This window comes from Corythoichthys intestinalis, chromosome 19 (assembly GCF_030265065.1).
Source record: "Corythoichthys intestinalis isolate RoL2023-P3 chromosome 19, ASM3026506v1, whole genome shotgun sequence".
In the NCBI taxonomy this organism is placed as follows: Eukaryota; Metazoa; Chordata; class Actinopteri; order Syngnathiformes; family Syngnathidae; genus Corythoichthys; species Corythoichthys intestinalis.
Window position 1 is genome coordinate 10,196,683 of NC_080413.1, and position 23,635 is coordinate 10,220,317.

The 23,635-nt window shown below is 38.7% G+C and overlaps 1 protein-coding gene across 2 annotated transcripts in view; it reads right to left on the reverse strand.

The window, feature by feature from the left end:
• LOC130907439 (kelch-like protein 29) overlaps positions 1–12,664 on the reverse strand; it is a 501,705-nt gene extending 489,041 nt beyond the window's left edge. The window contains exon 1 of one of the 2 annotated variants that reach the window (XM_057822529.1): positions 12,422–12,664. The gene's annotated coding sequence lies outside the window, so the exon portion shown is untranslated. Of the gene's footprint in view, positions 1–12,417 lie in introns of both variants that reach the window. The other variant, XM_057822530.1, reaches the window with a different exon arrangement.
• Positions 12,665–23,635: the final 10,971 nt, after the last annotated feature.

Genomic DNA, 23,635 nt, shown 5'->3' on the forward strand with positions numbered 1-23,635 from the left:
GGCACGTCACGGTCAACCCAAGCCACTTCCATCGAGGTGCTAATCAACACAGGCCAGCAACGGACAACGCATTGTGATCAATGATCACCACTAAAGCGATCACTGCAAGGTGCAATTAGGCTAAGTGCAGACGAGCGCTAAGTTGCTGGCTAAAAACGTCCGCACGCACGTTTTTCCCCTCCTGACGTTTCACTCAAAACATCGCCACTTCAGCAGCATTACATGTAAAAGGGTTTAAACAGAAAAAAAAAGAGGCTAATGCTAATGAAGTACTTAATCTTTCTTTTACTTTGTTAAATTGCTTTTTTAGACTCTTGTTTGTGCAAAATCAATCGTTGCAATCATTTAATCAATAGAGGCAATCACAAAAGGACTAATATTGAAGTATCGCACTTAATGTTTTCCACTCTCTGAAGCCCAGCAAGACATGACGCCCTTCACGACTCAAGAGGCGTCGAGTGAAGAAAATCACACGCATAGTTTGGCTTCATTATGCAGCAGAGCACAGCAATTAATGTATTTTATATTTGATTTTTCAATGATATGGGGAGCATTTATTTCATCGGGGTGTTTCACTTTTTGTGATGTTTTACATTCACACCGTACTTTGCTTCCATATGCACATAGTAACTCTGTATGTACTGTACGTTTTAAAAGTAAGACTGCAGCTATCGATTATTTTAGGGGTGCAGCTATCGATTATTTTAGTTGTCGATTAATCGATGAACTAGTTAGTTCGAATAATATAAGGAACATGAGGATCTACTAGTATGTACAACGAAAAAACAACTGGCAAACTTGCACAGCAAAAGCCCGCTAGCTTACATGCTATGAAATGCTAACGGTTTTTTATTTTTTTTAACAATGCTCTTAACAAATGGTTCAGACACAAATCACCACAAAAAATGGCAAAATATACCTGTAAACTAAATTAAGAATGCATTAAAAATAATATGAGCTCAAACAAAATCTTAGTTTATGTTGGTTTTAACAGGGAGCAGCCATTCAGCCATGTGAAATGAGGCAGATTAAAGGACAGAGTATCCACCCAAATCAATAAAACTAAATGTAAACACTTTCAAAACAAGCCATTAAAATGCCACTTTAATTAACCGAATACTCGAAGCAGCAACATTTAATTCGAATCTTTTTTTCCTAATCGAATACTCGAGTTAATCAATTAATCGTTGCAGCACTAGATTATTTAAATTATCGATTAATCTATCAATTAGTTCGAATAATCGGATTAGAAACATTTCATGCATTGCAAAAAAAAAAAATTAGGAGATGTAGCACAGGGGCTTGCTAAGATTGCACTTTCAAAAGAGCATTAAATGCTTATACCGAATTCCTGAGTGTTTCGTTTTTCAAACTCTACAGAATTGCATTTTTATTTCATGAGAGCAATATTTGCATTTAAAACTAAATTAAAATACCTGAGCTTAGCCTCAAACGGTATAAAAAATAACAAATGAGGATCGAAGTACAACAAAAGAACAATTGGTTAACTCGCATAGCAAAAGTGTGCTAGCTCAAATGCTATAAAATGCTAACTTTTTTTTTTTTTTAAACAATGCTCTTAACAAATTGTTCAAACACATATTCCTACAAAAAACTGCTGAATGCACTTCTGAACTAAATTCCGAATGCATAAACAATCATAGTAGCGCACACAAAAACTTACAACCTTATGTTGGTCTTAACAGGGAGCAGCCAGATCCAGTCATGTTAGATGGGTTATGCCATATTCATTGTTACCACAAGAGGGCAGTGTATCTACCCAAACGAATAACACCAAATGCAAACACTTTCAAAACCATTACAATGCCAATCTAAATAAACAAATCCACAAAGCAGCAAAATTTGATTACGCTCTTTTCTAATCGAATTACTCGAGTTAATCACTAAATCGTTGTTTAGGTTTTTTTTTTTTTAATAATTCAAAAGTATATTATCAGTAAAATATAAAACCTGAAGCAAACTGTTTCTTAATTTTTTTCATCTACAAACAAAACAACAAACTATTTGAAGAAAAATACAAAATTGAACACATTTTAATTTATTTTAATTAGCTTTGAATGATTGCTACACCCCCCAAGCCAAAACGGATTGGACGTCTATCGTTGTCAATGGCAATGAAACATGATTCCTCTATGCCAGTCATCCCAATTCAAATGGATTTGATGTCTATCACTGTGAATGGCGGTGAATGAGTTCATTTTATGATAATGAATTTCTTAAAAAAATACAAATAATAACTTACCTCAAAATTATAGGCGTAAAAACTATACATTAAAATTGTGCTGCAGCAATTGATTATTTAAATAATTGATTAATCTATCAACTAGTTAGTTGGAATAATTGAATCATCAATTTTAGGAGATATAAAACAAAGAAACTTGTGTTTATGCTTGCAACAACATTTATTTCGGCATGATAAGATAGCATTTAATGCTCTTTTGAAAGTGCAAACACCAAATAAGTTTCTTCAAACTGCAGAATTGCACTTTCATTTCACAAGAGCAATAAAATAATTTTAAAATAAATTATCTGAGATTAGCCTCCAATTGTATGAAAAAAATGAATACATAAATGAGGCTCTAAGTACAAAAAAAAAACACTTGGCTAACTTGCATAGTTAAAGTCCGCTAGCTTAAATGCTACAAAAAGCTACGTTTTTTTTCCCTTACAATGCTCTTAACAAATCGTTCAAACCCCTATTCTCACAAAAACTGCTAAATATACCTATAAACTAAATTACGAATGCATTAAAAAAAAAAAAAAACGAGCTCAAACAAAAACTTACCATATCTTGGTCTTAACAGATTCAGCCAAGGTAAATAAGTTATGTCATATTCACTGTTGCCACTAAAGGGTGTATCCACCCAAAATCAATAAAACTAAATGCAAACACTTTCAAAACAAACCATTACAACTAGAGATGTCCCGATCGATTGGCATCCCGATCTATCGGGTCCGATCACATCATTTTCAAAGTATCGGAATCGGCAAAAAAAATATCGGACATGCCTTTTTTTAATATATATATATATATTTTTTTAATTAAATCGTTTTCTAATTGTATTTAACGTTACAGACATAATATGTTACACTCATCCAGAGTCTTTAGTTTAGGCTTAAGGTAGGGTTATCAAATTTATCCCGTTAACGGCGGTAATTAATTTTTTTAAAAATTTATCACGTTAAAATATTTAACGCAATTAACGCATGCGCTGCATGACCCACTCACACATTGTCGCGTTCAATCTGTAATGGCGCCGTTTTACCTATATATAGAGCTAAAAGGCAGCGTAAAATGAGTAGAGTGAATTTTGGCAGCCTTTGGAGCCTTTTTTTAAATTGGCTAAAGCCTTGCAATCCCTCTCCCTACGATTAGAAATATCGTGGGAAGCAATGTGGGGAAGAAAAGTAGTAATTGATCTTTTTTCTTAACACCCTATGTTATTTCCCAACGCTTCCCAAGATATATCAATTGATACCACTACGCACAGTCATGGTTGCACTTTCCATCATGCATTTGGGCAGAACAGTTAAATGGCTACAGTATCATTTACTGAAAGCTCAACAAATACACTAGATGGCAATATTTAGTCACTATATACAAAGTCACATTTATCCTTTAAGAATTACAAGTCTTTCTATCCGTGGATCCCTCTCACAGAAAGAATGTTAATAATGTAAATGCTATCTTGAGGATTTATTGTCATAATAAACAAATACAGTACTTATGTACTGTATGTTGAATGTATATATTCGTCCGAGTTTTATTCATTTTTTTCTTAATGCATTGCCAAAATGTATATGATTGGGAAAAATTATCGGGAATGATTGGAATTGAATCGGGAGCAAAAAAAAAAGCAATCAGATCGGGAAATATCGGGATCGGCAGATACTCAAACTAAAACGATCGGGATCGGATCGGGAGTAAAAAAAACATGATCGGAATAGACATGTGCCGGTTACCGGTTTCACGGTTTACCGTGGTGTGAAAACGTCGCGGTTTCAAAACCACTAAAATTTTCCGTCAGACCGTAGTACGGTATTCGCCATTTTTCATGTGTCAAAAATCCAGCCAGAAGTGGCGTGGCGCGGCAGCGCTCACCCCCTCCCGTTTGTTGCTGCGTGTGAAAGTGATTATCGGCTAAACAGCCAGCGAACCCTAAACAAATACTCCAAACATAAGGCGTTCTTTTCTTCAATTTATTGAGCTCTCAAATCGTGGTAAGTGAAATATACAGAATGAATACATTTAAAACGTTGTACAATTGTATTTTCCCATGTGTGAGTAGCTATACAGATTAGCACTATGAGTTCGCCAAAAACAAAACACATATTTTCCTTTGAAATTCGATATACAAACTAACTAAAAGCTTATAAAAGACGAATGTTAGCCTAGGCTTAGCTGGGAGAGCAACTCCGTCGAGTGTTACAGCCGCAGAGTGAGAAAACAAGCATGATTCTCTTGAATGAAGGGGGAAAAAAAGGCATAGCATCAAAGATCGTTAATTGAGGAAAGATGATCTTGCTCTAAGCACAAAATCCACGTTCGCTGGATCAAGGAGAGGTCTCACTCCCAATTATTATTATATATATTTTTTTTTTAAGATGAAACCTTTCCACAACAATATTTACATTTTAACTAACTTATACATTTTTAACTAAGTTATTAACTTTTGAATTTTTTGTTCTTTCTAACACAAAGGCATGACATCATGTAGACTAGAGTTGACACAGTGGCTGAAAATGGCGAAACTTCACTTGAGCTTTTCAATCCTCAAAAAAAATTATGCAGTATAAATGTTTTAAAATTTTATTCATAAGAGTTTTTACTTTTTTTATAGAAATTATTTTGTTCTTGCTCTAAACTTGAGCAACTTGAGCTGTGGCTGTGGGTATAGTCTATGTTATATTTTAATTTTTTTTTATAAGTTTTTTTTTTTTAATTGATAATTTATATATTTTAACAATACATTCATATTCCAATTTGCAACTATGTTCTAAAAAAAAAATCCTGTTCAATGGAAAGAAGTTGTTTTTTTTTTAACCCATACATCTCAAAATAACACATTTTGGAGCTATAATTGCAATACCGTGATACCGTGAAACCGCGGTATTTTTGCTCACGGTTATCGTACCGTCAAAATCTCATACCGGCACATGCCTAGATCGGAACCCTAATTACAACACAACTCTAACTGAAACCTCTAAGCAGCGAAATTTGATTTAAAGCTTTTTTCTAAACAATTGTTACAGCACTAATTAAAATAAAATAAGCTTACGAAAAATAATGGATTACTCTAGAATATTGTTAAACAAACTAAAGAAAAGTTTTAAAAAATGAAAGTGAGAGTAAGTAACATTGACATGATATGAAAATAATTCGCTGTTTCAGTGCTGACGTAACACAAGCATTGTAATCACGTGCGCGAATAAAAGATATACACGGCCCATTCACGTCGTCTCCGTGTTTAACGAGGCGAGCTACTACCGCTTCATTTCTTTTATTATTTTTTTCAAACACAGCACATAACCTGAAACCTAACCAGCGGGGACCAACTCAACACCACACGGTAGGTTTCATCATCATATCTCGCTAATCTTATACTAACTGCTGCAAGATACTCGAAAACACGAGTGCTCAATACAACCAATTGTACAGTCACAGTGCACTCTATTTTGACTTCAACAGCAAAAACAGACATCTTATTTACAAAAGTAATAAAGCCTCTTGTGGTATGTTAGCCGGCAGGCTACTTATTGGTTCATGGAGAATGCAATGAAAAATGCTAGATTTAAAGATTGAATTTTACAATTTAGATTCTGTAGTGGGGAACATTTCCATTGAGATTCAAATTAGCAAATAAATTCTAGTAAAATTAGACAACCTTATCGTTCAGAGAGTGCAAGTTTATGTCTTATCTTATTGGCTAGGACAGTACTACAGTGGTACCTCTACATTAGTGCTGAAACGATTAATCGATTAACTCGAGTAATTCGATTAGCAAAAAAAGATTCCAATTCAATTTTGCTACTTCGAGTATTAGTTTAATTAAAGTGCTGTTTTAATGGTTTGTTTTGAAAGTGTTTGCATTAAGTTTTATTGATTTGGGTGGATACACTGCCCTCTCGTGGCAACAGTGAATATGACATAACTCATTTCACATGGCTAAATCCGGCTGCTCCCTGTTAAGAGCAACATAAGCTAAGTTCTTGTTTGAGCTAATGTTTTTTAATGCTTTCATAATTTCTTTTTTTGTGGGAATATGTGTTTGAACCATTTGTTAAGAGCATTGTAAAAAAACAAAACAAAAAAAAAAACAAGTTAGCATTTTATAGTATTTAAGCTAGCGGACTTTTGTAAGTTAGCCAATTGTTCTTCTGTTGTACTTAAATACTATTTTTTTATTAATTTACTTTTTGAAGCTCAGGTATTTTAATTTTTTTATATGTTCCTTATCCGATTACATGATTATTCGAACTAACTAGTTCATCTCATCTATTAATCGACTACTAAAATAATCAATAGCTGCAGCCCAACTCTAAATATGAATTTAATTCATTCCAGGACCTGGTTTGTAAGTCGAAACGGTCGTATGTCGAGCGGGATTTTCCCTTAAGAATACATTATAATTCGATTAATTCGTTCCACATCCTAAAAACCGATGCTAAATCCTTAATAAATACTGCTGGTACAGTTACACATTGCAAAACAGTTATACGTATTATAAATACAAATTGGAATAATAACAAATTATAATGTAAGCAATCAGGTTCTAATGTGGCGGTTGTGTTTTGCATGCTGTTCCTGAACTCACCGTGTGACTGACGAGAGAGAGGTGCGGTAGAGTGGGACGTTTTTACTATTTTTCATGTTGTTGTTGGCGTCAGCTACGGCAGACAGTAGCCGTGTTGTGTTGCTCAAGTTCTGAAATAAATGATTAAAAACCTGACGATGCTGGCGACTTCCTTGCCGATGTTACAATCGGAAATAAAAAGCGATTTCATTGTCACCTTGATTTCATTGTCACCTTAACTTATAGAGACTGGTGAACGAAGGTCGGTGGAGACCGGCCATGTTGTCGTGCCAGTTCACTCTAACGCACACCACGCTCATATTTTTCTATAATTTGCTTCTTATTTCAATGGTAAGCGTCACCTTTTTCCTTTTTCACCGCCTGCACTAACATTGTTCGGACCAATGGTGATTTCTCTCACAAGAAAATCACCCGTGCGGGAAAACTGTGGAACTGCGACGCTGTCATAAATTATCGTAATTCGAGCATGTTGTCATATGTCGAGTCAAATTTTATGTTGGATGTCGAAAGGATCGTATGTCGAGGTACCACTGTATTTAAGTTCTGGGGCCAAAGTTTGCAAAGTCAGAATTAAAAAATAGCTGATTAATACACTAAAACAACTAAACATTCAATGTACAGGGAGTGTTTGTCAGCTAAGTGGTTCTTAAACTGGGTTTGATCAAACCCCAGGGGTTCGGTGAGTAAGTCTAATGGGCAGAGGTGGGTAGTAACGCGTTACGTTTTCTTTGTTACATTTACTTGAGTAACTTTTTGAGAAAAATGTGCTTGTAAGAGTAGTTTTACAAAGCCATACTTTTTACTTTTACTTGACTAGATTTGTGAAGAAAAACACTACTCTTACTCCGCTACGTTGTTACATCTCTTTATTCTACATATTAGATTTCTTTTTTTTTCCCCAGAGATGCCAAGAGTAGCTCTACAAATTTCACCAATGACACAACGCAACATTAATCACATGACTACAATATACCAATCACACGCAAGCTTGACATTCTATGATCACGCCAGCCTGTTCAATCACTTGGTGTCTTCGAAGCACCATAAAAAATGAAGTATTTGACATAGAGCGCTGCCCTCAACATGACTCGAAAGCGCGGATTTTACCCTCTCTTCCAGTTTTTATTTGGCACCGATTGACCAAGGAAAACCGGCAATATGATCCTTTTAATTTCATAATAGTAACCATGAAGGAAACAACTACAGTATTCAAACTAGGAACTATTTTTTCCACTAGAGGGCACTCATGCTCTTTGAACGAATAATGCTTCATTTCTGTTATTTTTTTCGCCGGAATTCAATTTTTTTGTTGTTGTTGTATTTCTTTGGTTTAATGTGGTTATGTCATGGGTTATTGTACAGTATTATTATAACAACAGTTCTTATAGATAAGTTTGGTTTGAGAGAGAAAAAATACCATTGTTTAAAAAATAAACAATGTAAGCAGTTCCTCACAATGTTACTCATTAGCTGAGTATTCTATTCACCAAACACTTTACTTGCACTTGAGTACATTTTTTGAATGACTACTTTTACTTTGACTTGAGTAATATTATTTTGAAGTAACGCTACCTCTGCCAAGAGGTTCGGCGAAGGTAAAGAAACGCAGGGCCCTATTTTCGTACGCTGATTAAATCTAGGCAAAGTGGCTTTTTAGACCAGGTCGCCTGATTTTGCTCCCAATTTACAGGCTTAATTCATTTCTTTTAACTGCTAGTCCTCCATCTGATGGGAGGAGGAACTGGTTTGCTCAGTGGAAGGTTGACTCGCACAATGCGCAGCATGGTATCAAATTTTGACTGGTTTATAAAACATGCTGTCAAAATGAGAAGAATTTTGAACGGGAATTTGCTAAATTGTTAGCTTGCTAGTTTAGATATATCGGTTTTGAATTTGAAAAAAATAATGTTTTATTATCTAATTCCGAAGGGTCCGGTGAATCCGCATGTAAAACTTGTGAGGTTTGGTAACTTTAGCAAGGTTAAGAACTAAAGATGTCCCGATTGATCGGCATCGATCAGGTCCGATCACGTCATTTTCAAAGTATCGGAATCGGCAAAAAAATATTGGACATGCCTTTTTTTAATTTTTTTTTTTTTTTTTTATTAGATCGTTTTCTATTTGTATTTAACGTTACAGAAAAAATGTCTTACACTCATCCAGAGTCTTTAGTTTAGGCTTAAAGTAGGGCTATCAAATTTATCGCGTTAACGGTGGTAATCTTATTTTTTTAATTAATCACGTTAAAATATTTCATGCAATGAACGCATGCGCTGCACGACCCACTCACGCATTGTCGCGTTCAATCTATAATGGCGCCGTTTTATCTAAATATAGAGCTAAAAGGCAGTGTAAAATGAGTAGAGTGAATTTTGGCAGTCTTTGAAGCCTATTTTTAATTGGCTAAAACCTTAAAATCCCTCTCTCAACAATTAGAAATATCGTGAGAAGCAATGTGGGGAAGAAAGGTAGTGATTGATCTTTTTCTTAGCACCCTATGTTATTTCCCAACGCAAAGAAGATATATCAGTTGGTGCCACTACGCACAGTCATGATTGCACTTCCAATCATGCATTTGGGCAGAACAGTTAAATGGCGATAGTATCATTTACTGAAAGCTCAACAAATACACTAGATGGCAATATTTAGTCACAATATACAAAGTCACAAGTCTTTCTATCCGTGGATCCCTCTCACAGAAAGAATGTTAATAATGTAAATGCCATCTTGAGGATTTATTGTCATAATAAACAAATACAGTACTTATGTACTGTATGTTGAATGTATATATTCATCCGAGTTTTATTCATTTTTTTCTTAATGCATTGCCAAAATGTATATGATCGGGAAAAATTATCGGGAATGATTGGAATTGAATTGGGAGCAAAAAAAAAAAAAATCGGATCGGGAAATATCGGGATCGGCAGATACTCAAACTAAAACGATCGGGATCGGATCGGGAGCAAAAAAACATGATCGGAACAACCCTAATTATTTCAATTATCTATTTTATTTTAACCTGTGCACATTCTAGCTAATTTGTTAACCTTACTCACACCTTTAAAATATTGGCGTTTCTTATCTTAACATGGCCAATCTTTAAGCAACCAACTTCAAATTACCGTAATTTCCCGAATATAACGCGCACTTTTTTTCCCCCAAAATCAACTTGTAAAATCATGGTGCGCATTATAAATGGGTACATGGATGGAGACAGAAATATATATATATACATATATATATATATACTACATATATATATATACCGTTTTTTTTTTTTTTTTTAATCGACACGGCCATGTTGTGTTGAAGAAACGTCTGCGGCGACCCGTTACCGACCATTACGGTACGTGACGTCACCATTTTGTTTCAGTAATACTTCACTCTAATCGGCCGAATGATTTCGTCTGTGTTAAATTCTCCTTTTTTCACTCTTCGTAAAGCACAGAATTTAGTTTCTTGAACTCATTTGACTCGGCAGATACTCAAACTAAAATGATCGGGATCGGATCGGGAGCAAAAAACATGATCGGAACAACACTATTAAGAACCACTGTGTTAGCTAAACAGCATTCGACAGAAGGTACTGTACTATTAGTACTAACTCAAAATGCAAGAGTAGCAAATAAATTCAATGAAAACAAGCAAAATTAGTGAATGAGTCAACTCATTGGCAGCCAATGTGTTAAACAGACAGGACTGAACCATTGCCACTCTGTGACAGTTCCATGGCAACTCAAAAGACAAAACACCAGACAAATCCCCATTTCTTCAGATAGATTCATCAAGTCTTCTACTAAGTTTCGCGTGAATCCATCCTCTTCATATTTTCATGCTTGGCGTAGATAATAACGACAACACAAATGCCCTGGGGCGACCAAATTGTAATTTGCTGAGCAAAGCGACAACGAGGGCTCTCAGCTAATAGGATAAATGTCTCCGGTTGGACCTCGAAATGAATTCCTCCGGCCGAGGCGAATCCCTGGGCTGGCGTAATTCACATCCGACAAGGACAGATTACCCTCGGAGACTGAGGGAGAAGAACCGTAATGTACTGTAGTCTACTGTACTACACTGCACTGTACAGTTGTGTACCTTGCTGTCACATAGAAACCCTGCATGTTCAAATTTGGTCAGTTTCACATTAAAAAAATAGAAGAAAAATGAATATTAACACTACTGGACACTTTAAGTGACGTAAACTCAGCAATTTACGTCAAGATTTAAACTTCGCTTGTATTTTCAAGATATTATGAGTCAAAATACAGGCCTTGTTGATGTGTTTTTGCCTGTTTTTAATCAGTGATAATGAACTAAATTAGTGATTTAGAAATTATTTTTTGGTGCTGGCTTGTTCATTTTAGTGTGCAATGATACAATAGAAGGTAAAACACCAATTCAAACAATGCAGTGTTCAGTTACTTATGCATCATGGTGTTATTTGATTGATGAGGATTCTGCCAGACAACGACAATGTGTTTTTTCCGGACATTAATCATTTTTGCAGCCGCCAGTGTCAAAAGAATGCTTTTAAGTAAGTGCACGGATGGGGAAATATTTTTCTGATTAATGTTAAAGCTTCCTGGTTTACGTTCCGCTAATTTGCTTCTGACCGTGTTATTTTCTACCTGATATGACCCTGACATATTTTTGCGTTTTGAAGTTGTTTTGGTAAAAACCGGAGAATGAATAACCTAAACAAAGACAGGGATCGAATTTTTTCAATGGACTGCCACTAAAAAGTTCAAGTAAATACACAAGTGTAGGACAGCTTGCTGGAAAATCGACTTCAGTAGTGAGTGACATACAGTGCATGTTCGTGATGATTCTTCATGCAGCTCATGAAAGCATCAGCAAGAAGTAGAGGGGGTTGCGGGGGTTGATAAATCATGCTAAATATGGAGGCCAGATTATGATAATACCATCACTGGAATCAACATGACGCCTGGCGCTGACTTGGCCGAGTTGAGCGACTACTAAATATAGATCCGGTCAGTAAGTTGCTCTACAAACAAACCAACAAACAAACAAATAAACAAACAAAGAACACATATGACATACCAGCATTTACTGTAAATATGTTGAAGGCCAAGCTGTTAATACTGTAAGTGTGACTCTCTCATGAAATTATTATATTAATAATTAAAACAACCGTTTAAGTAATAAAACTAAAGTATGCATTATTGCTGAGTATTGGTAGGTCAATGTGCAAGTAATGAGTCAGGCCATTGTTTACATCAGTACAGTTAAAACAATGCAACCTGAGCATTATAGTGCCTTGGGAAATAACAGTAAATCCCAACTATAGCTAATTAATACTTCATGTAGATGCATTCCAAATGCATTAAAATATTGATTCCAACTTCCCATTAATGAGTGCTTTAAGTCTTTCTGAATTCACTATAATAATAGTAATACTATAACAAAAACAATAATAATTTATAAGTTATTTTTTATGATAAACCTCAGCGCCTGCGCACAACGTTTGAATCTGTTCATTGATGACATGTCAAGTGACCGGCTCGCGTCCAAGCTGGTGGCCGACAGATGAGCACCGAGAGACGGCCGCAGGGTGGCTTACCTACCGGGGCCGCTCGTTGCTCCGCTGGTCCTCGCTCCCTTGCACCGGCCGACAAGCACCACCACCGGCGGGTTATAGTTCGTTCCTCCCTTTCCTACGCTATTATTATCCGGCAAAGAAGACGCGCTGCTTGTGCATTGTTCAGCAAAGTAGGGTCGGAGGAAGGTAGTGAAAAGGTGAGCTCGTTCGTCCGTGTGCGGGTCACCGACGGCGGGGAGCGGCGTGACTAAGATGCGCTGATGAAGACTGGAGGAAGACGAGTGGCACCGAGCGTAGAAGACACTTTACTCCGGATCAAGCGCCTCCCCTTTATGGGCATGTGTGCTCCGGCTAAACACTGGCTCGACAGCGTCTCCCGCAGCACGTTCAGTGAAATTGCAGGAGTGCTGGTGAGCTTTTTTGGGTAAAATTTAGAGAGACAGCGAGAACAAAAAGCGGTACAGTATTTGACAACATTGATTTTGCCATATGGCTAAATTTATTTTGGCATGTGTTTTTTTTTTTGCCATGTGGCATTTTTCGGATATGTGGCAAAAGGCATTTTGGCATGTGGTTTTTTTTTGCCATGTGGCATTTTTTGGGTATATGGCAAAAGGGATTTTGGCATGTGGCACTTTTTTTGCCGTGTGACATTTTTTTGGTATGTGGCAAAATGGATTTTGGCATCTGGCTTTTTTTTTTTTTTTTTTGCCATGTGGCATGTTTTGGGTATGTGGGAAACTGATTTTGCCATGTGGCATTTTTTTACATGTGGCAACGTGTTTTGGCATGTGGCTGTTTTTTTTTGTTTGTTTGTTTGTTTGTTTTTTCGTGTGTGGCAAAGTAGATTTTGGTATGTGGTATTTTTTGGGAATGTGGCAAAAGGGATTTTGGCATGTGGCACTTTTTTTGCCGTGTGACATTTTTTTGGTATGTGACAAAATGGATTTTGGCATCTGGCTTTTTTTTTTTTTTTTTTTGCCATGTGGCATGTTTTGGGTATGTGGGAAACTGATTTTGCCATGTGGCATTTTTTTACATGTGGCAACGTGTTTTGGCATGTGGCTGTTTTTTTTTTTTGTTTGTTTGTTTGTTTGTTTTTTCGTGTGTGGCAAAGTAGATTTTGGTATGTGGTATTTTTTGGGAATGTGGCAAAATGGATTTTGGCAGGTGGCCTTTTTTTTCGTGTGTGGCAAAATGGATTTTGCCATGTGGCATTTTTTTGGTATGTGGAAAATTGATTTTTCCATGTGGCATTTTTTTGCAACGTGGCAAAATGTATGCCATACGGCAAAAAAATGCCACATGTCAAAATCAATTTTGCCACAAACCAAATACCACTTTTCGTTCTCGGCCCTGCTGGAGAAATTTATGGGGATCATAATTTTTAATGACAACATTTTTGGGGACATTTTAGTTTTTGGTTATTTTTTTTTGGCATATTTTTAGATTGCATCACAATTGTTGGTAACTTGGATGAATGAATGAATTTTTCAAAAATATTTTTGGGTGTAGTTTGTCCATTTTTAGGTGTCTTTTTTTTTTTTTCCGGTTTTGCACCAAAACCATTTTTCTCCCAATACTGATTCCATCTGTGTGATATCGGTTGATGCCAATACCGTACCGATACTACATTTCTTGAAAAAATATCCTTTCTTGTTTAATACTATCCAGTGATTCCTCAAATATCACTATTAATTGGGACCAGAACTGACCACATGAAGTGAAAAACCGCAAAACCCATTTTTAACATACATTTTTTGTGTGTATATATACCGTATTGGCCAGAATATAAGACGGCACTGGTTATAAGACGACCCCCTCTTTTTCAAGACTCAAGTTTGAAAAAAGCATGTTATTTTGCCTCTTTCAAATCTTAATATCTGAACATTTAAATATGTAAACTAAAGTGCAATCACATTCGTAAATGAATGGCTTCTGGTTTTTGAAATGTAAATAAACCAATCTATTGTGATGAAACAACAAAATTGCAATAACTGCATTTACCATCAAAGTGAAGTCTAACTGTAACTGTAGTCTTGAAGTAAAATCTGAATAAGGAAAAACATTGCAGTTAAACAATGCAAACTGGTTAAACGTGACAGTAGCTGAGATCTATCATGACAGAACATCGCTTCAATGATATCTGGCGCCATCTAGCGTCATGAATGGGGAGAGTAGCTGAGAGCTGTCATGACAGAACATCGCTTCAATGATATCTGGCGCCATCTAGCATCGTGAATGGGTATAATGTCGAGACCGCGAATATAAGACGGCCCCCTCTGTTTCAGTCTTATTTCAATGCAAAAACACCGTCTTATATTCGGGCCAATACGGTATATACTGTATATCAATAAGTACATATAAAACCCTATAAATGCATATGTTATCATTAGAACATTAATAAGTATTCATAATATAAATAACATACATAAAATAATATATATAATATATAATAGTATAATATATAATAGTATTTTTGGCACTCGAAGGCGCACCTAAAATTCTTCAATTTTCTCAAAACCAGACAGTGCCTCTTATAATCCGAGGTGCCTTATACATAGATCAATATTGGTGAATCATGGCATGACATTCCCTTTAGCACAGCACCATCTAGTGGATGTATAACACAACCCCAACCACTACGACTACTAATACTGCGCCTTATAATGCAGAGCTATATATGAAAACAGTTTTAAAATAGGCCATTCATTGAAGGTGTGCCTTATACTCCGATGCGTCGTATAGTGAGGAAAATACAGTAAATAATACGTACTGTACAGTCATTCTCTCTCTCACTCTCATATGATACGTGGGTATGTGTGTAAGTGTAAGTGTACATAAATACATCGATGTAAATAAAATGTACATATGTTTTAAAACTCTTTTACATAATAATATGATCATTTTAAAAATCCACGATGCACTAAAAGCGTGAAACATGAGCCGCGAAGTAGCGAAGGATCACTGTATTACTACATACTCACCAGAATGTAAAATAATTGCCATCTTGGCTTGGTCAGACACGACTTAACTTATTGTCTGCCGCTAACGGTGGTAGACGTCCAATCCATTTGAAGTGGGAGGGTGGCAGTGAATGAACGAACCCTCCGACTTTAAAAGGATTAGATGTTTTAGTATTAGACACATTAGATACTTTTTAGTAGTCGCTGATACCAATGACATAATTCGGTGCACTAATGTTTACACAAATGTTTGTACTGCTGTCAACATTGACAACGTTCTTTTCTGGCCACTATTTTTTTTTTCAAAACTATATCAGTTTGAATTTAACTTGTGTTAGAGCAGCTCTCAGTATATGATGAAATGCTACATTTTCCAAAAAGTTGGATTATTGGTTTTACAACACTCTCGGTCATCCTTTGCTTTCATCCCAACTCGGTTTCTGATGTGTTATGGCATTTAGAATTCAGGCAGCGATGTTGGGACAGACAGTGTTTAAAAAGGTGTCTTCCTATCTGCGAGAGACTATAAATATCACGCTCGGCTGCATGCAAATGAAGGCAGAGTCGCACCAAAAAAAGGCGACTCGACTAAAACGCTCGACACGTTCCCGTCCTGCAGGGAAAGATACACTCAGCCAGATATTTACTTTCTTATCAAAGTTTCATTTTCTCTTGCTTCCCTGCCAGTGTTTTATTGACTGGCAGAAGGCACCATCACTCCCAGTAGCAAATATTTTCAATTGATGACAGTTTTTGGCCCTCAATTTTTTTTGTGAAACTGACTTCAGTTTTAGTCATTTTTTATAGGGTAGTATTTGTGTCCCAAGTAAAAATTAAACTGTTTTCACTGAAGTTGGACAAAAATACATCCAACTTATTTTTTGTGTGTATTACCAATTGCTGTCAATTGTATATTTAAGTTGTACAGGCTCCTTAAAGCAACACTTGGTAACTTTTCAGTTTTGGTCGATTTTAGCGACGCCGGTGGACAAAAGCGGTAGTGTTTTGCCTTAAGGAAGACTGCGTTTCCCGTAAGGACCAGCACACACCTGCACAGTGTCGTAAAATCATGATGTCCCAGTCACCTGCAGATGGAATAAACGACATTTCTGTTTCCAGTGGCTGTGTGAAGGATGAATAGTAATAAGGTAATGAATCCATTTGTGGCTAAACAATAGCATATGATGGTTAGCAACCGTGTGACTTATGTGGCTAAACCCCCCACCACACCTGAACTCGTCAGCACTGATGCCAGCGAGTGAAAGCCGGGCCAATGTATATTCTGGTAGCCTCCAATTTTTTTTCCTCTTCAGACAAAACTTTTTGTCTCTTTTGTTGCACTGCTATCTTTGCAGAATTCGCGCGGAAGCGTTTGCATCGACTTCTGTCTTTACAATGAATGGGGAAAGAGAGAAGTAAAGTATGACAAAAAGCAGTCTTTAGGTTTTTTTTGTGTGTGGCAGAGTTCCTGCCACCCTCCTCATAGTTAATTAGTGCCGGTGAGAATGATACAGACCCCCTCAAGATATAAAAGAGGTGTCATTCAACTAGTTGTCAGTCAACATATCGCAAATTTTATGAAAATATTTTATAAAGTTTGAAAAGTTACCTAGTTTTGCTTTAATTCATTTTTTTTAGTTTAGTTTACTTCTGGTAAAAAAAAAATGTTCTGAAATTTTGATATGTCCTCAATGTGTTTCATTCAAATTCAGTATATAAAGTTACTAATATAAGTAGATAAAATCCAAAATAATTATGATTTTGTTGTCCTGGATAAATTATCTTTAATCATGTTTTGTTTTTAAATTCACATATTTAAAAAAAAAAATTAAATTAAATGTTGGTCCCCAGTGTCACTGTCCACTCTATTACGTTGTGTTATGTCCCCATTTTTTAAATTTCCCATCACTCTTCTGCGATAACATCACACAACTGACAGGATATTCAACTGTGGAAAGCAATTTAATTTTTTCCTCCCTAAAAAAATAGATTTTTTTTGTTTTATGTAGTACGTTCAGTGTTGTTGATCTTAACCTGTCCACTCTGTTAAAAAGTTATATATATGATATAGAAATTAATTGAATTGAATTATTTCGAAAGGTCTATTTGTTAAATTATAGATTTCTCATCAAAAATCCAAAATTATGTTAGCCATTATGCTGAGAGCTAACATTAGTACAAAATGTCCCCTCTGTTAGTGTCCACTAAGTGGCGTTCCGAGCCTACATTGACGCGCTGTGCAACAATGCGCTTTGGCGCCCCCTTCCACCCCTCAAAAAAATAACAATCGCAAAAAATACAAAAATGTTTGACCCACAAAATAGAGCGCGTGAAGTATACTTAGCACAACCAACAACGTTTTCATTGAAAACAACAAAACAAAGCAAAAAAAATTCATTTTTTTAATGCTATCAAACCAGTTAAAAGTTCACAAGAAATATGCGCAAGAGAATATTTAATATCACAAACATTATTTGGAGAAACAATCAAGAGTGTGGAAGACTACTTGTGACTAGTTCGCTCAGATGGAACTGATCTAATCCCAGCTCCCACCTCCTTCTCCTTGTGGTGTTGCATGCAGACAGTAACTGCGGTCTGCAGGGGGCGTCATTTCAACGCTCGGGGCGCCAATTTTAATACTAGTAGGCAATAACTCGTGTGAGCCTTATGTGCATGCACCCCTAGCAATTTGCTGCCCCAGGCAACCGCCCAACCTGACCGTGCAAGGAACCACAATTGTGTCCACTCCAGGGGCGGAATTTAGGGGGGTTTTGGGGGTGCGACTGCATCCAGGCCTCTAAAGGGCCCGGTATGGGGGCGTAAAGTGGATGAGGTTGGTCGAGGGGAGGGTCAAACAAAGGTAAGATGTGTTAAAAAAATGTTAAATGACAATGTGATGTGTATGAGTGCTGCCGTTAATGGCACAGTCTCGCGTCGCAGGAGCCTTTGATATGCATGCTGAGGAAGCCCCCCTCATTCCCCCGCAATCGGATTCTTTCACTTTGGAGGCAGGATTCAGAATTTTTCGTCTTCGCCGACACCATATGCACGCGAGGCGAGTCCGCTACTCAGTCATTGCGTCTTTGTGTCGCACGGTCGCCATGTAAACTGCCCCTTGGCCTTGAGGGGCCCATGAACAATTGTCCATTAGCACCAACCCCCTCCTGCCCTCCTCCATCAAACCATCTACTCAGGGGGTCCCGTTCATGCTCATCGCACCCGAGCCCTGTTCACATTTTTTCCGCCACTGGTCCACACTGTTACATCCAAATGGCATCTTTTAAAAACCATGACCCCAGTATATTTATTGGCATTTAAGCTAAGCTGCTGTCAAAGGTCTACCACACTAAGTACTTCCTACTTGGGAGTCCTTGTGCAAAATAGACAGCAGCGATCATGTAAGTAGGGGTCTTATGGAGCAGAATTACACGAAAAAAACATTTATGCTGTCAGACAGTATGTCTGCGTTGATCCATTATCTCTGTCTGGAAATGAAACGGCATTGATTCACTCTGAAGCTGCCGCCACTGAGCTTTTCTTTCTTTTCTTTTTTTGAAGGTTAATTGCTTGCTATAATGCTCACATTCTTCCTCTCAGGAAAGAAATACCAATTCAGCACAGCAAGTATTTACAGTACATTTAAAGGATGAAAAAAATACACAAAGTATTCACGTTATTGATCTTTTTGGGAGCGGGTCACAATTTTCAAGTGACTGATTTTTGTCAGGGGTTTCTAAATTTGGGGGTATTTATTTATTTCAGGTTTTGGGTGAATTTTGGGGTATTCCAGAGCAGGGGTGTAAAACTCACTTTGGTTGATGGGCCACATTAACAAGTATCTTGGGGTCTTGTTCATGAGTGACGGTAGGAGGGAGCAGGAGGTCGACAGGCGGATCGGTGAAGTATCTGCAGTGATGCGGACTATGCACCGGTCCGTAGTGGTGAAGAAGGAGCTGAGCCAAAAGGCAAAGCTCTCGATTTACCAGTCGATCCATGTTCCTACCCTCACCCCACCGAAAGGACAAGATCCCGGCTACAAACGGCTGAAATGAGTTTCCTCCGCAGGGTGTCCGGTCTCTCCCTGAGAGATAGGGTGAGAGGAGCCAGCTGAGGTGGCTCAGGATTCTGGTTAGGATGAATCCTGGATGCCTCCTCGGAGAGGTGTTCCGGGCATGTCCCACCGGCGGGAGGCCCCGGGGACAACCAAGGACAAGCTGGAGAGACTGTCTCTCGGCTGGCCTGGGAAGGCCTTGGGATCCTGCCGGAGGAGCTGGTTGAAGTGGCTGGGGAGAGGGAAGTCTGGGCTTTCCTTTTAAGGCTGCTGCCCCCGGAACGAGCGGAACGAGTGGAAGACGATGGATGGATGGATGGATGGATGGATGGATGGATGGATGGATGGATGGATGGATGGATGGATGGATGGATGGATGGATGGATGGATGGATGGATGGATGGATGGATGGATGGATGGATCTAATGTGGGCCGGACCATTATTTTTGGGCAAAACTCACTGGCTTATTTTGTGGCAAGAATAAAACCGCTAAATCACGTGATATCCCCTTCCGAGACTATGTTGTTTATGTGGCTTCACTTATGGGATGTCATATGATTGATTGACTGTGACTTTTAGCAACGATTAAATCACACTACTTGACGTCCTGTTGTGCCCGCCCTCATCTACAACTTTGGTATGTTGTGAAGTTGGTCTCAAACAACATTAATAAGTCCATCCATCCATCCATCCGTCATCTTCCGCCTACTCCGGGGTCGGGTCGCGGAGGCAGCAGCTTTAACAGGGAAGCCCAGACTTCACTCTCCCCACTTCAACCAGAAACCTCTGGCAGGATCCCAAGGCGTTCCCAGGCCAGCCGAGAGACCTAGTCTGTCCAGCGTGTCCTGGGTCATCCCCGGGGCCTCCCGCCGGTGGGACATGCCCGGAACACCTCTCCGGGGAGGCGCCCAGGATTCATCCGAACCAGAATCCCGAGCCACCTCAGCTGGCTCCTCTCAACGCGGAGGTGTAGCGGCTCGACGCCGATTCCCTTCTCACCCTATCTCTAAGGGAGAGCCCGGACACCCTGCGGCAGAAACTCATTTTGGCCGCTTGTATCCGGGATCTTGTTCTTTCGGTCATGACCCACAGCTCGTGACTATAGGTGATGGTCAGAACCTAGATCGACTGGTAAATCAAGAGCTTGGCCTTTCGGCTCAGTTCCTTCTTCACCACTACGGACCAGTGCAGAGGCCGCATCACTGCAGACGCTGCACCGATCCGCCTGTCGATTTCCCGCACCCTCCTACCCTCACTCGTGAACAAGACCCCAACATACTTGAACTCCTCCACTTGGGGCAGGATCTCATCCCTGACCCGGAGAGGGCACGCCACCCTTTTCCGACTGAAGACCACGGTCTTTGATTTGGAGGTGCTGATCTTTGTCCAACTATCACTGGGAACGAATTTGACTGACCGCCGGCAATGCGGACCAAATTCTGACACCGGTCGTACAGGGACCGAACAGTCCTTACCAAGGGGTTCGGTACCCCGTACTCCCGGAGCACCCCCCACAGGACTCCCCGAGGCACACTGTCGAATGCCTTCTCCAGATCCACAAAACACATGTAGACTGGTTGGGCGAACTCCCATGCACCCTCGAGGACCCTGCCGAGGGTGTAGAGCTGGTCCACTGCTCCACGGTCGGGACAAAACCACACTGTTCCTCCTGAATCCGAGATTCGACTTCCCGACGGACCCTCCTCTCCAGCACCCCTGAATAGACTTTACCAGGGAGGCTGAGGAGTGTGATCCCTCTATAATTGGAACACATCCTCCGGCCCCCCTTCATAAAAAGGGGGACCACCACCCCGGTCTGCCAATCCAGAGGCACTGTCACCTATGTCCACGCGATGTTGTAGAGGCGTGTCAGTCACGACAGCCCCACAACATCCAGAGCCTTTAGGAACTCCGGGCGGATCTCATCGACCCCCGGGGACTTGCCACCGAGGAGCTTTCCAACCACCTCAGTGACTTCAACCCCAGAGATTGGAGAGCCCACCTTGGAGTCCCCAGACTCTGCTTCCGCAAAGGAAGGCGTGTCGGTAGAATTGAGGGGGTCTTCAAAGACATTAATACAGTGTATCACAAAAGTGAATACACCCCTCGCATTTCTGCAGATATTTAAGTATATCTTTTCATGGGACAACACTGACAAAATTTTACTTTGACATAATGAAAAGTGGTCTGTGTGCAGTTTATATCATAGAGTTAATTTATTTTCCCCTCAAAATAACTCAAAATATAGCCATTAATATCTAAACACTTGGCAACAAAAGTGAGTACACCCCTTAGAAACTACATCTCATCAGACCATAGGACACGGTTCCAGTAATCCATGTGCTTTGTTGACATATCTTCAGCAAACTGTTTGCGGGCTTTCTTGTGTACCATCTTCAGAAGAGGCTTCCTCCTGGGGTGACAGCCATGCACACCATTTTGATGTAGAGTGCGGCGTATGGTCTGAGCACTAACAGGCTGACCCCCCACCTCTTCAATCTCTGCAGCAATGCTGACAGCACTCCTGTAACGAGTCACATGACATTTTGGAGAGAAAATAACAAGCAGTACTCAATTTGGACATTTAGGGATGTACGTTGTTACTAAGAGGTGTACTCACTTTTGTTGCCAGGGGTTTAGATACTAACTCATTTGCTCCCAAAACGTATAAATACGTTCTATTTTTAATTGTTTCAGTGTCCCAAAAACGTTACACGTCTTTTACGTTTTTTTTTCCACAAGAGACATCTCTAGGTTCTAGAGGTCTAGAGGGCAGTATCGGACCTTGAAAAGAAATGAATGAAGAGAAATAGTCAGGAAACGGAAGTTGGAAGAAGTAAAAAGCGTGAGAAAAATGTGGAGAACGATGTGAAACACAAGGCACATGCCCCACACAAGTTCCCTAGGTGAATTCTGTTATGAGGTAGTGGTCACTCCAAAAGAAAGATTCAAAAAAATCTATCTTGATGAGACAGACAGGTGGTGATGAGGGAAAAATTTACCCCGTCTGCCGATAGAGCCGCGGCCACAACAGCATAATCTCTCAGTTCAATAGTTTAGTTATGTGTAAATAAATTGTTACTTTGCTATCAAAAGCTGTATTTGTCTTCTTGTTTATTATTTTGTAGAAGGAAAACATTATTTAGATGTTTGGGATGTCACGAAAGCAAAAAATAGCTGTGTTAAAGTCAATGCTTGAAATGTATGCTTTTACAAAAAGCAAACTTTTTCATCAGAAATTGGAAAATTGCTCAAACTAAGCTATATTCTAATGCTGATATCTATTGAATGGAAAAAGATATTAACTTTTTTTCCTGCTGAAAGAGGAGAGTTTAATCTTTCTTTTGGTGGATCCATTTTTATATAGCAATAGAACAGAATTTTCTGTGGGCCTTGCAAAATCAGTCAAAATCCAGCAAAACGGCCGTGAGTGAAGGGGGTTGCTCCGGTGAAAATGGCTGGGAGTGAATGAGTTAATGGCTATATTTTGAGTTATTTTGAGGGGAAAATAAATTAACTCTATTATATAAGCTGCACAAAGACTACTTTTCATTGTGTCAAAGTGTCATTTTGTCAGTGTTAATATAGAGATGTCGATGCCGATCGATCGGGTCCGATCACGTCATTTTCAAAGTATCTGAATCAGCAAAAAAATATCGGACATGCCTTTTTTTAATATATATTTATTTTTTTGATTAAATCGTTTTCTAATTGTATTTAATGTTACAGACATAATATGTTACACTCATCCAGAGTCTTTAGTTTAGGCTAAAGGTAGGGTTATCAAATTTATCCCGATAACAGCGGTAATTAATTTTTTAAAAAATGTATCACGTTAAAATATTTAACACAATTAATGCATGTGCTGCATGACTCACTCTCGCATTGTCGCGCTCAATCTGTAATGGCGCCGTTTTACCTGTACAGAGAGCTAAAAGGCAGCATAAAATGAGTAGAGTGAATTTTGGCAGCCTTAGGCACCTCTTTTTAATTGGCTAAAGCCTTACAATCCCTCTCCCTATGATTAGAAATATCGTGGGAAGCAAAGTGGGGAAGGTAGTACCTGATCTTTTTCTTAACACCTTATGTTATTTCCCAACGCAGAGAAGATATACCGATTGGTAGCACTACGCACAGTCATGGTTTGCTCTTCCCATCATGCATTTGGGCAGGGCTACAGTATCATTGACTGAAAGCTCAACAAATACACTAGATGGCAAT